Source organism: Mustela lutreola, chromosome 1, assembly GCF_030435805.1.
Source record: "Mustela lutreola isolate mMusLut2 chromosome 1, mMusLut2.pri, whole genome shotgun sequence".
Classification (NCBI taxonomy): domain Eukaryota; kingdom Metazoa; phylum Chordata; class Mammalia; order Carnivora; family Mustelidae; genus Mustela; species Mustela lutreola.
Window position 1 is genome coordinate 44,191,373 of NC_081290.1, and position 12,916 is coordinate 44,204,288.

The following is a 12,916-nucleotide window of genomic DNA, read 5'->3' on the forward strand; positions in this document are numbered from 1 at the left end:
ACGTTGGAGTCAAAAGGTGACTGACATCTGTAGACAGCCAAGGAAGGTCATGTAACTTCTTTATTCTTGGCCAATTGATTTTGCCTGTAGGAATCTGACTGTGGTTCCTGTAAAACTTTTTTTTTTTTAAAGATTTTATTTATTTATTTATTTGACAGAGAGAAATCACAAGTAGATGGAGAGGCAGGCAGAGAGAGAGAGAGAAGGAAGCAGGCTCCCTGCTGAGCAGAGAGCCCGATGCAGGACTCGATCCCAGGACCCTGAGATCATGACCTGAGCCGAAGGCAGGGGCTTAACCCACTGAGACACCCAGGTGCCCCTGGTTCCTGTAAATCTTAAAGATAGCATAGTCATTGCTATATGTAATTCCTCATCTCCTCAGGTGAGGCAGATAATAGGTAAAAAGCAGGTTTGCAAATCTTCACTCCAACACGTCTGTGTGCAGAGGTTAAGCAGAAGTTTCTAAGCTATATATCATAGAAACAAAGGAAATAGAAGCAGTATGAAGTCAGACATGATATTTCTCCCTATTACAAGCACAGAGATTGTTTTTTTTTTGTTGTTGTTGTTGTTGTTTAGAATGAGTAAGAGAGAGCATGAGAGAGGAGAAGGTCAGAGGGAGAAGCAGACTCCCCAAGGAGCTGGGAGCCCAATGCAGGATTCGATCCTGGAAGTCCAGGATCATGACCTGAGCCGAAGGCAGCTGCTCAACCAACTGAGCCACCCAGGCGCCCCAGAGATTGTTTTAAGATTTAATTCTATCACATAATACTAAAATAAGTCAACAAAATAATACTAATACCATGAATAAAAATAATAATATTTGTAAGCTGCCATGTGCTAGACACTATTCGAAGCACTTTGACTGTATTAAATGATTATTTTTTTAAGATTTTATTTATTTATTTGACAGAGATCACAAGTAGGCAGAGAAGCAGGCAGAGAGAGAGGAGGACGCAGGCTCCCTGCGGAGCAGAGAGCCCGATGTGGGGCTCAATCCCAGGACCCTGGGACCATGACCTGAGCCAAAGGCAGAGGCCTTAACCCGCTGAGCCACCCAGGCGCCCTTGTATTAAATGATTCTTATAGCAAACCTATGTGGTAGGTATTATTACTATCATCCGTATGTGAAAAGGGAGTATATGGATCTCATAAAACTAACATTTACTCAAAGTTTCGGATTGTTAAGTGATAGATCTTGGATTTGAATCTGCAAAAATAAGGGCAGAACCTCTGCTCTTAAATGACACATTTACTGCATCTGAAAAGAATATGAATAACATAAAACTTCTAGGATCAGTGCTTAAAACATTTAAAAAATATACTGAAATTGATTAAGAAATATAGATACTGCTGACTATTAAAATATTGCCTATGCATATCTAGTTATATGCATCTTAAATATTTTAATTATATTTCTAATATTTTACAGTACCAAGATTGAATAATTAACCACAATTTGACCTCTTGCAAAAGAGAGAAAACCTCCTTTTCTTTTCTGCTACTAACAACCATTCACCTCTCCAACTTCCCAGAATAATTTTATATACCAAAATCTGTCCAAAATAACCATAAATCATTCAAATGGCAGAACCTAGCTATGCACAGAAACTATGTTAATGTGCATATGGGCATACGAAAATAGTAGGAAATGGTTCTTTTTATTTACGAAAGGGTGACTGCCTCCTATCACCTCTCACCCTCAATGAGGAACTTAACAAAAATAGTAAGTATATTGAGATGCTACATAATATAACAACAACAAAAAATTCACAATACCATCTACAATTCCATAAATGTGCTTTTGCTTTTTCATTTGCTTGCTATATTCTTCCCCCGAGAAGATAATATTGGAACAGTAAAGAAAAAAAAATTGTCACAAATCAACATTCATAGCTCATTTATAGCATAGTTTATTGGGAGGAGAAGAGAAAGTATATAACACCTTAATTTCTTGTAGGTTATGAATTTTTCAAAAATGGAAACCAAGTATGTTTTCATCATGTGTTCTTCGTGTAGTGCATTAAATGTTCTACTCTACAGTGGTTTCCTAGTAAGCATATTTGAAGGAATGAAGTACAAGAATGACACATGATTCTTATAATTTGATTAAGATGTTAAATACTCAAGTATTCTCTTATACATTGATATGAATAGTCAAATCTCTCTGATTTTCCATCCATGAAACTGATCAGTGAGCCTGTAAATACTTACTGATCACTGAGTAGGTACTCAAGAGACTTAACTGGAAAAGGAGACCTGTAACTTCTGTCTTCTGCCTAATGAATCACATAACGAGTCTACTTGGCAGTGAAAGCAATAGCTTAGCTATATAGCTAAGTGCTGATTTTTATTATTGTTGAAGTTGTGAATGCTATAAGAATTCTGGAAATGATGAGGAATATAATAACTTAGATTAACTCTTACTGTAAAATACATAAGTCATATCATATAAGTATTTTGGTTTTGAGTATTTACAAATTCAAAATATGTTAACTTCCAAATGTATACAATGAAAATATAATTTTACTTGAATACTATATATATTACACATTATAAACTGAGATTAAAAGAATAAGTTTTAATTAGACTTGTTTGTTTTTATCTTAGATTTCTAAATTTATATAAGACCATATTTTTTTTCTTTATTTACTCAAGTTACTTGGCTAAATATAAGATTTTTTGGTAAACCATAACTGCTAAAATAGATAATATTATGAATTATGAATATTTGTTAACTAAGTAAACCTATGAATGCACATTGTTAATTTGGAACTTATTAAATAATGAGTTCATGTGACTACAAAAAAATAAAATGTCGTGAGGCCTGATACTTAATATTTTCTCTAAGTCTTACAAATAAATATTTATGAAACATGAGTAATTTACTTTCTGGATATATATATATTTTAACATTGAAAATAAAATAAAAAAACTTTTAATTTTCAAATATTTTAAGGATATAGGTGCTTAAACACAACATTGTGTAGAAATCCAAATTTTAAACAGATGAGAGCAGAAGATTTTAGCTCAAGACTTATTTTTGTTGCAGGTGACAGTACCTATCCTAACTAATGAAAGCATAAAATTATTGAATGAATTATTGAAGAAAAATTATTGAATGCATATCATATAATATACATATCTATAGAAAATTTCTAATAGAAAGGTAGGCTTCAAGGGCTGCTAGAGAACTAATATACAGTGAAGGTCAAAGCTAAGGGGTAAGTTGGTTGAAATACCGCCATTGACACCACTGACACTGGACACTCAATATTGCTACAACTTGATTCTGTCAGATGACACTATTAACCAGACATGTTGCCAAAGCTATGGATGATTTAGCAATTCTTCCTGTGACTTTGGTTCACTTCCATAAGTCTCAAGGATCTTAGATATGAACACCTAATGCACAGACCAGTTGTATACAAAATCACTGACAGCTAGGTTGTTGTTGGGCATACATACGGAAGGAGTAATGACATTTCTCCTTCAGAAGGCATGATTCTTCAACAAATCCCATCCAGTGAGGCACTTACCTCAAAATGGAGTACTTTTGAGATATCACATAGCAGACAGAACAAATATTTTCCACTATTTACCTAAGAATCTTAAAAGTTCATAAAATAAGACTTCCCATTTCTAATATATTCTAGTTCACTTATCAAATATCTGGTGCTACTTACTAAGCTAGTTTTACAAATAACTAATGTACCAAAAACCTAAAGTTTAGAAAATAATTTTCTGCAATATTATCTTGCTTATGGAAAAATCAAGCTTGTTTGTTTCTTGAATGTGACTTAAAAAATAATAAATAAGTCATTTACCTAGAGCTTAAGTAAAAATTACAAATGTTTTTCCATGTTTCTATAGACACATTCCCTCAAAATTTGTGAAAAAAAAAAAGTAAGAGAATTACAAACTGGCTATTTATAAAAAAAGCATGACTTTTTGTTTGTTTGTTTGTAAGGAAAAAACTCTTGTAACAAGAATAGTAACCATCATCATCACATGTATTATCTGTTTTATAAGCTCTGATTTTCCTAAGGTAGGGCAGCTGGAAGTTTCTCCATTATAATAATGTCAGATACAGACGAACTTAAATAATCACAATAATAGTATATTTATTAAGTAATATCTCAGCATGTAAAGAATGCTTTACTTAAATAATCTCTGATATGAAACAAATGTTCATAAAGGCAGAAATAACAAGAAGAATAGGGACTAGAAATTATTTTAAGAAATACATGAATTGGGGATGCCTGGGTGGCTCAGTTGGTTGGAAGACTGCTTTCAGCTCAGGTCATGATCCCAGACTCCCGGGATTGAGTCCCACATAGAGCTTCCAGCTCCATGGGGAGTCTGCTTCTCCCTCTGACCTTCTACTCGCTCATGCTCTCTCTCACTGCTGCTCTCTCAAATAAATAAATAAAATCTTTAAAAGAAAAAAGAAATACATGAATTAACAAAATTATTAACATTAGTACTATGGCATTTTGTATTTTTTGATATATAATATGTGATAGGATGTTGTAATTTTTATTAAGGATATTCCACTTATATTTTTGTTCCCCCCCAAAAATGGAGTTGAAGATAACATTTAAAAAATATAGTCAACTGATACTTAACAGAGGAGCAGAGGCAATATTGTGGTGAAAAAATGGTCTTTTCAACGATGGTGCTGAAAGAACTGGATATCTGCCAAAAAATAAATCTAGACATGAACCTTACATAGCTCACAAAAAATTAAACAAAACTCTAGTGAAAAATTCAAAACTATATAACTCCTGGAAAATAACAAGAGAAAAACTAAGTGTCATTGATTTGGTGATGTTTTTTTAATATATGATCCATAAATGAACATACTGATAAGCTAGACTAAATTTAAGTCAAAAACTTTTACTCTGTGAAAGACACTGTCAAGAAAAAGAAAAGATAAGACATAGACTAATAAGGGCTATTTGCATTTGATAAAGTTCTATTTTCTACAGCAACACACACACACACACAAACACACACAACAACTTAAAATTCAATAAAAATATAACAATCAACTCAATTAACAAATGGGCCAAAGAGGGTGCCTGGGTGACTCTGTTGGTTAAATGTCCAACTCTTGACCTTGGCTTAGGTCTTGATCTCAGGTTCAAGTCCTATGTTAGGCTTCATGCCTACTTAAAAAACAAACAAAAAAAAGGGCCAAAGACCTTAATAGTTATCTCACCAAAGAAGGTATATAGAAGGCAAATAAGCCTATGAAAAGATGCTCCACATCATGTTTTCAATGAAATACAAATTAAAATAATAGTGCGATACCACTATATGCAGTAGAGTGACTCAAATCCAGAACATCCATAGTAGCAAATACTGGCAATGATGCAGAGTGATAGGAAGTCTCATTCATTGCTGGTGAAATGCAAAATGGGCTAGCCATTATAAAAGCTAGTTTGACAGTTTCTTATAAAAATAAACACACTCTTACCAGATAGGAGAGTAATCTCAGTCTTTGGTATCTCCATGAAGGAGCTGAGTGTTTGTGCCTGCTCAAAAACCTGCACACAGCTGTTTACAGAACCTTTCCTCATATTTGAGGAATTATGAGGAAATTCCAAACATAATGTCAAACTTGGAAGCAATCAAAAAGTCCTTCAGGAGGTGAGCAGATAAACTGTGGTACATCCAGACAATGAACAGGATGTTATTCATTGCTAAGAAGATGAGCTTTAAAACCTTGAAAAGACATGGAGGAAACTTAATTACATATTACCAGGTGAAAGAAGCCAATTTGAAAAGGCTGCATACGGTATGATTCCAACCATACCACATTCTTGAAAAGGCAAAGTGATGGAGGTAGTCAAAAGATCAATGGTTGCTAAGGATTGGGATTGGTCAAAGGAAGAATAAACAAAGCACAGAGGATTTTTGGAGCAGTAAAACTGCTCTGTATGATACTATAATGGTGGCTATATCTTATTATATATTTGTCCAAATGTACAACACCAAAAATTAAGTCTAATTCAACTGTTTAATTGTAACAAGTTACCCACTCTGACAGGGAATGTTGACTTGGGGAAGGCTATGCATGTGTAGAAACAGGGAATATTGGAAATCTCTGTGCCTTCTGTTCAATACTGCTGTGAACCTAAAATGCTGGCATTTCCTTAAGGGAAGAAAACAGTGATTGAAGTGACAAAAGAAATGGTATCACTGAATGTTATAATGTAAGAAAACAGTGTTGTAACACTAAATTATATACCAGAAACTAATATTACACTGTATTTAATTAGCTGGAATTTAAATGAGAACTTAAAAAAAAAAGAAAGATTAGGGGCGTCTGGGTGGCTCAGTGCGTTGAGCGTCTGCCTTTGGCTCAGGTCATGATTTCAGGGTCCTGGGATCGAGCCCCACATAGGGCTCTCTGCTTGGCAGGGGGCCTGCTTCCCTCTCTCTCTGCCTGTCTCTCTGCCTACTTGTGATCTCTTCCTCTCTGTCAAATAAGTAAACAAAATCTTAAAAAAAAAAAAAAGAAAGAAAGAAAGATAAGATGACACTACTACATTTTAGAGATATGTGCATTTAGCTGATGTATATGAATAGTTGTAGAATGTATGAGGGTGTAGACTATCCCCAATGTATGGAGGTATCTAACGATCTGACTCAATCATCAATAACATTAATTGAGTGGTTGCCATGTACCAGGCAAAGTCACAAACAGATAAAAACACATAGGTTTTAGTAGATAAGGATTTATATTTCTCATGGTTCTTTCTTTCTTTCTTTCTTTCTTTCTTTCTTTCTTTCTTTCTTCCTTTCTTTCTTTCTTTCTTTGACAGAGATCATAAGTAGGCAGACAGGCAGGCGGAGGTAGAAGGGAAGCAGCCCCCCGCTCCCCCCCTTCTGAGCACAGAACTGGACCCGGGACTCAATACCAGGACCCCAAGATCGTGACTTGAGCCGAAGGCAGAGGCCCAACCTACTGAGCCACCCAAGTGCCCCTATATTTCTCATGGTTCTTCATGAAATCTTAACCCTTATATAAAGGAGAAAATGTGTTTTATGAAAAAAATAAAGTTTTCATTTCCACACTGTAGGTATTTAATACTTGCTGCATTTGGAATCAGTGCTGATACGGCTATATGAGTCAGTTACTTCCATATGGATTTAAAAGGACAGTCTGTAAAATTTGACAGTGTGAGTCTTTCTTAATACTGAAATCTGGAAAGAATTACAAGGAAACATCATTCAAGTATGAGAAGCCAAGTCATATCATATCTATTTATATAAGACCATGAGAAAAGTAAAAAGTCATATTTATACATTTCATATTTACATGTGTTCTTTCACCCTGAATAATTCTGATATGAACAAATGTTACATCCAACTCTTATTGTTTCCCATATAAATCACACTATGTTTCTTACCTTATCTTTCAGTACATAATACCAGTAAAAGAAAAAATAATAAAATGATGTGAGTAGAAAGAAGTGGTAATTATATAGTAATCCTATTTTAACATATTAAATTTATGTTTTTTAATTTCATGAACTATTTTGTTAAATGAATACTCTGTAAGTTAAGATAAATAACACCTAAAAAAAAAGCTATAAAGATCTATTGGGGGATGTCTTATTATTTTTGGAAAATAGTCCAGGGCCTTTGAACTACTTTGTTCAATTTATAGTCGTAATCAATAACATTTATGGAATTGTGATTCCTTTCAGTCTGGAAGATATTTTTGTGGGGGAAGCTGTCTTTTAGTAATGCGGTTCCATTTGCATGGTTACAAGAGGCAGAAAAGTAGAGAAGGGGAGGGAAATGTATGAGTATTTAAGAGGATGAATTCTGCTGCTCACTTCTTCAGCAGATATACAAAAATTGTAATGATACAGAGATTGGCATGGGCCCTGCACAGATACGTCGCTGCACATTTGTGAAGCATTCCATACTGAAAAACAGAAAAAGTTGGGCTCTGGAGCTTTTACACTTGAGTAGAATTCTAGGTGAATGATTCTGAGCAATTTATATGAATTTTCTGCTATGTCTGTATCTGTTTCCTTATTTGTGACATTGGGTCAACAATATTTCCTTCGTTGTGGGACTTTGGAATATGAAATGTGTTCATTTCTTTTGGGATAGTGCTTGGCCTCTAGTAAATGCTAAATAAGTGTTTGCTTTATTATTAAATATATCTGCTACGGAATGATTGAAATTCATAAAACAAATGTAGAAACAGATTCTAACAAGAAACACCTAACCCAAAGACAATACGGAGGATCTATGCCAGTAAGGAGATTTTTGAACCATTTTGAGGATCAAAAGCAAGTCTTGGGAAAGGCAAAAATAAAATAATACCTTTAAAAATCTACTATGTACTAAGTACTTTGCATGCATAATTTCATTTTAATTCTCCCTACAGTACAAGATTGAAGAAATTGTCACCTCAATAGAGAAAAATAAGAAACATAAAATAAGTTGCTGATACTTTCTCTGCCTGTAGAGTCAATCCATGATCTAAACTGATATACATCTTATTTTAAATTATGTATTGCTCTCATGTGTTGTTTTCACATAATGCTATAATTGGTGTCTCCTTCTAGAAACTCAAATAGCATCCTCTTCAAACCCCTGAAGGATTAAGGGTTTTAATATTCCCTAGTGTTCCTGTGCCACTTTGGAAAAAAGATTGATTATCATTTTTATAATGCACCTAATGGTGTTCTAGCTTATGGGTGGCAAGAATAATTATGTCTATTAATGCACGAATTAATGTAAAGGAAAATATAAAGATGGTTCTCTGAAAAAGAAACTGAGTTTCTTTCTTTCCAAATCCTTCCTTCCACTTCTCCTTAATCTCAAACCCATTTAGAAGAGTGAAGTTGTTTAGATGCAAGTAACAGAGAGTAATTAATGGATCATCTTATTTATATGAGGCAAATAAAAACCAATTCACAGTCATGAGGTGACAGTAGAGCCTGAAACACAGGGAGCCATTCCTCTGTTAACTCTTGTGACTGAGAGCTGGGCAGAATTTTTTCTCTCTTCTTCAACAAACCATATATGACTGGAGAGATTATCAGGCATTGAAGACCATATATGACTGGAGAGATTATCAGATATTGAAGATTTAAGATTTTGTGTTTTAGTGTGCAAACGTAGCCTGAAGATTTCTATTACTTTGTGTTAAAATAATTCTTTAGTTGTGTCTACTTTTATGACAAGACTCAGTGAATGGACCTGCTATGTTTGGTGTAACAACAAAAAATAGTTTCACAGAACTGTTGTAATACTTTGTGCCAGAGCATTGTTGAGAAAAAAAAAAAAATTAAAAATCGGGATTTAGGATTATGGTAAGTATTTTAGTGATTTGTGTGTATTAAGTGAAGTAGAAAAAGTGTTTTCAACCTCCTTGTCCTTTTCTGTCATTTCAATATGAGAGTGAGCTGAAGTCTGCTACAGTATTAATGAATCCTGCTCCAGTATGACCAAGATAACCAGCCCTACTTCTCTAAGGAAGCTTCATTCTCCACAATGCTCTCTCCACTTACGTTCAAATCTTTCAGGAACCTGGCTTTCATCTATCTTTGATTCTGGAAGCCTTAATGATAAACTCAATAAAGTTACTCATTCACTGTATAAACTTCCAAAAATCAGTACTTGTCAACACAGTCACTATTTGCATATTGATGGATGTATCTAATCATCAATGACAAAAGAAAATTGAATTGGTTGGAATTGGTTCTGAAATATCCTGTTGCCAAAGGGCAATTAATTTGTAAGTTGGCCTTCTCTGTTAACTTTCAAAGCCCGTTTTATAGGTAGCTGCCTATTCCCTCTTATGTAAGTCCAAACCTCCCTCCTAAATCCTTGGCAGTGCGTTCTGTTTCATCCTGTTGAAATTTCCCTTAGCCTTATACTAGAAGGAAGCATAAACACAGTGGCTTTGCTTACTTCTTGCCTAGTACTGCAACACCTAATTGTATAAGGACATTTCCTTATTTTATAAGCACATGGGAATGAAGTCTTTTCTTAATGCTTTCTACAAAAGAAACAAATGCTCAGAAAACAAAACAAAACAAAAAACAAAACAAAACAAAACAAAAAAAGCAATAAAATTTTCACGTGAATAAAAATATCACCAGAGAGCAAAAGTTTTTAGAGGAACATTCAACCTGCTCTGATAAACAAGTGTTGTCAAAGAAAACATGGTATTTAATAGAAATGTGATAGCAAAGACCAACTGGCAAGTGATTCTTAAGGGAGAAAATATCTTGACATCTGGGAAAGTGCAACTTTTGGAAGTCACTTGTCATGGAGTCACATATTCATTTTTAAGGTAATAACTAATAAATTACAGTGACCTTTTATCTCTTCAGACACTGTTCCTTTCCATACCTGATCACCTCTTCTTTCATCTATTTAGAGCTGGACTCTATAAGTGTGCAACTCCTGAATGTAAAACTCCAAAAAAAAAAAAAGGGATACAAGTGAATTCCAGTATCAACATTTTTTTTTAAAAAGATTCAATTATTTGCAAATATACCACAGAAGGGCCGAAGGTATTATAGAAAGCTTATGTTTACCAAAAGTTAGTTTGCGTTGGTGGTATAGTGGTGAGCATAGCTGCCTTCCCAAAGTTAGTTTCAGTGGCTATGCAAGTCTGTTTATTTGCCTATCTGAAAGAGATATAACTGCTAAATCAGGTGTCCCATGTCCTAAAGAATTTGAAATACAAAGAGGGTAATTCTTTTCAAAAATAATGAAACATAGTCATTTTAATTTCATTTATTTTTTGTATGAAATAGTAGAGTTAGGAATAGTAAAGAAGAGGAAAACAATGGAACTTGTTAACATTTTACTTGCAGATATTACATAAATAAAGAAGGTGTGTGACCACATGTGTGTATGAAACATATCCATACAAAATCATATAAGCTCTGCTGAGAAGTTTAAAACTCAATGTGGTTTCCAATATAAATGATTTTTATTAAAATGCATTCCTGATTTCCTTTTTTCTCCCTCTAATTTGGGACATAACACAAATTCCTACTGAAATGAAGGTAAATCAGAAGTTTATTGTTCCTAGACATTCAGCTCTTGTTTTCTCTGCTGACACCATCAATATGAATAAAGACAAGACCAGTGATGAGGTTGTTTTTGTGATGCAAATCTCGCCAGGGGGAGAGGACTATAGTCATCATGAGTTTATTTCACAGTTCAGCTTCTTTCTCTAGCAAGCCACTATAATGAGATTGACTGTGCCCTTTCTCTAAACTGGAAAGTAAAATTCCAGTGGATCACAGCAGGATTGATTTGGGTCCTTCAGCCATCCTGGTCCTCAATGCCTAAGTACTGCAGCCTCATGCAGAGATTTGCATCTCTTATTGTGATGGTCAGAATGAGCAGGAGGACTTCACTGTGGTTCAGTTCATTTTAAAAATGCTGAAAATCTGCCAGTTTATGTTTCTGGAAGAAAAAGAGGTCACATTTCAATATAACTAAATTCACTTCATAATAATCTATTTATCTTTTTATACCAACACAATTATTTCATCTGTTAAGTGAATTATCACATAGCCCCCTTCCCTACCTACTCCCCTCCTCCTTAATATCCCTGTGGAGCTAATCTCTATGATATTATTAAATAATTATTGATAAATGGTAGTTTTCTCAACTAGATTGTGATTTCTTTGGGGTCTGGTGTTTTAGGACTTGCAATATCTAAAGAACTGGAAAAGTGTTTGGGATATAACACATATTCAATAAACCCACTCACCATAAGAAGCAATAATGTATCAAATGTGCAACAATGCTAACTAAAAATAGCTTTTGCTTGTATTATACTACATTTTAATATATTATATGTGTTATATATATTTTACTAGAATAATTCTATCTGATAGTCTTTGCTAATGTCTATATAAGGCGTGTGAAAAAAACCTAAATACCTGGACAGATAATTTTCAAATGCAATGGATCACAGAAACCATTTTTATCAAGCAATTTGTGGGACCATAATTCTGCAGAATATGCTTCAGGAAATGCTCATCTAAACACGTATTAGCAATTTTCATTTGGGTCATGTTGCATATACAATGAATTATATGATCAAATATTCATTTAACCATGTCAAATCATTCAGAGAAATACACGTTTTCTTTCTTTCTTTCTTTTTTTCTTTCTTTCTTTTGAGAGAACACCAGTGGGGAGAGGAGCAGATGGGGAGAGCGAGGGAGGGGGAAAGAATCTCAAGCAGACTCTGCACTGAGCATGGAGCCCAACGCAGGTTTCTATCTCACAACCTTGAGATCACAACCTGAGCCAAAACCAAGAGTCAAATGCTTAACGGACTGAGCCACATGGGGGCCTCAAGGGACGTATGTTCTTTTATGTGTTTCTGTATGGGTTACACACACTCACCCATGCCCCCCACACATATGCACACAGGGCATATGAAAGAAAAGGGCTTTACTGATATCATTAGTCATGATTTACACGGCAATTGTGTGTGAAATTTTGGAACTTATCTGATTATTGTGGTCATTGCTTAGAGAAGATATTTGATAATGAAGCATGCTACAGAATTTATTTCAAATCATAAATATATCTATTTGCTATGGCTTGTCTTGTTTTTGCTTTTTTGAATCTTATCTTTCTTTTCTATATTTCAATAAAATATATAAAAAGATTATTGCCACTTTCTTTTCTAAGGATTAAAGGGACATTCTTCTCAATCTGAACTTCCCCCCCAACCTCTCTCTCTCTTCTATATGCCTTGTTTCTTAACTTTGTTCTTCAATAATAAGGCTCCAGTAAACAGATCATTCTCAGAAATAACACTATATCATCATGGTTACTAGTGGCAAAAAGAAAACAAATGAACATAAGCAAGCTTAAGATCCATTAAAACCAAAGGGAA

General features: G+C 34.3%; 1 non-coding gene across 1 annotated transcript; it reads left to right on the forward strand.

Moving 5' to 3' along the window:
• Nucleotides 1–7,845: 7,845 nt before the first annotated feature.
• On the forward strand, nucleotides 7,846–7,950 carry LOC131822984 (U6 spliceosomal RNA). The gene has a single exon (XR_009350437.1). It is a non-coding gene; the product is annotated as a U6 spliceosomal RNA (small nuclear RNA).
• The last annotated feature ends 4,966 nt before the right edge of the window (nucleotides 7,951–12,916 follow it).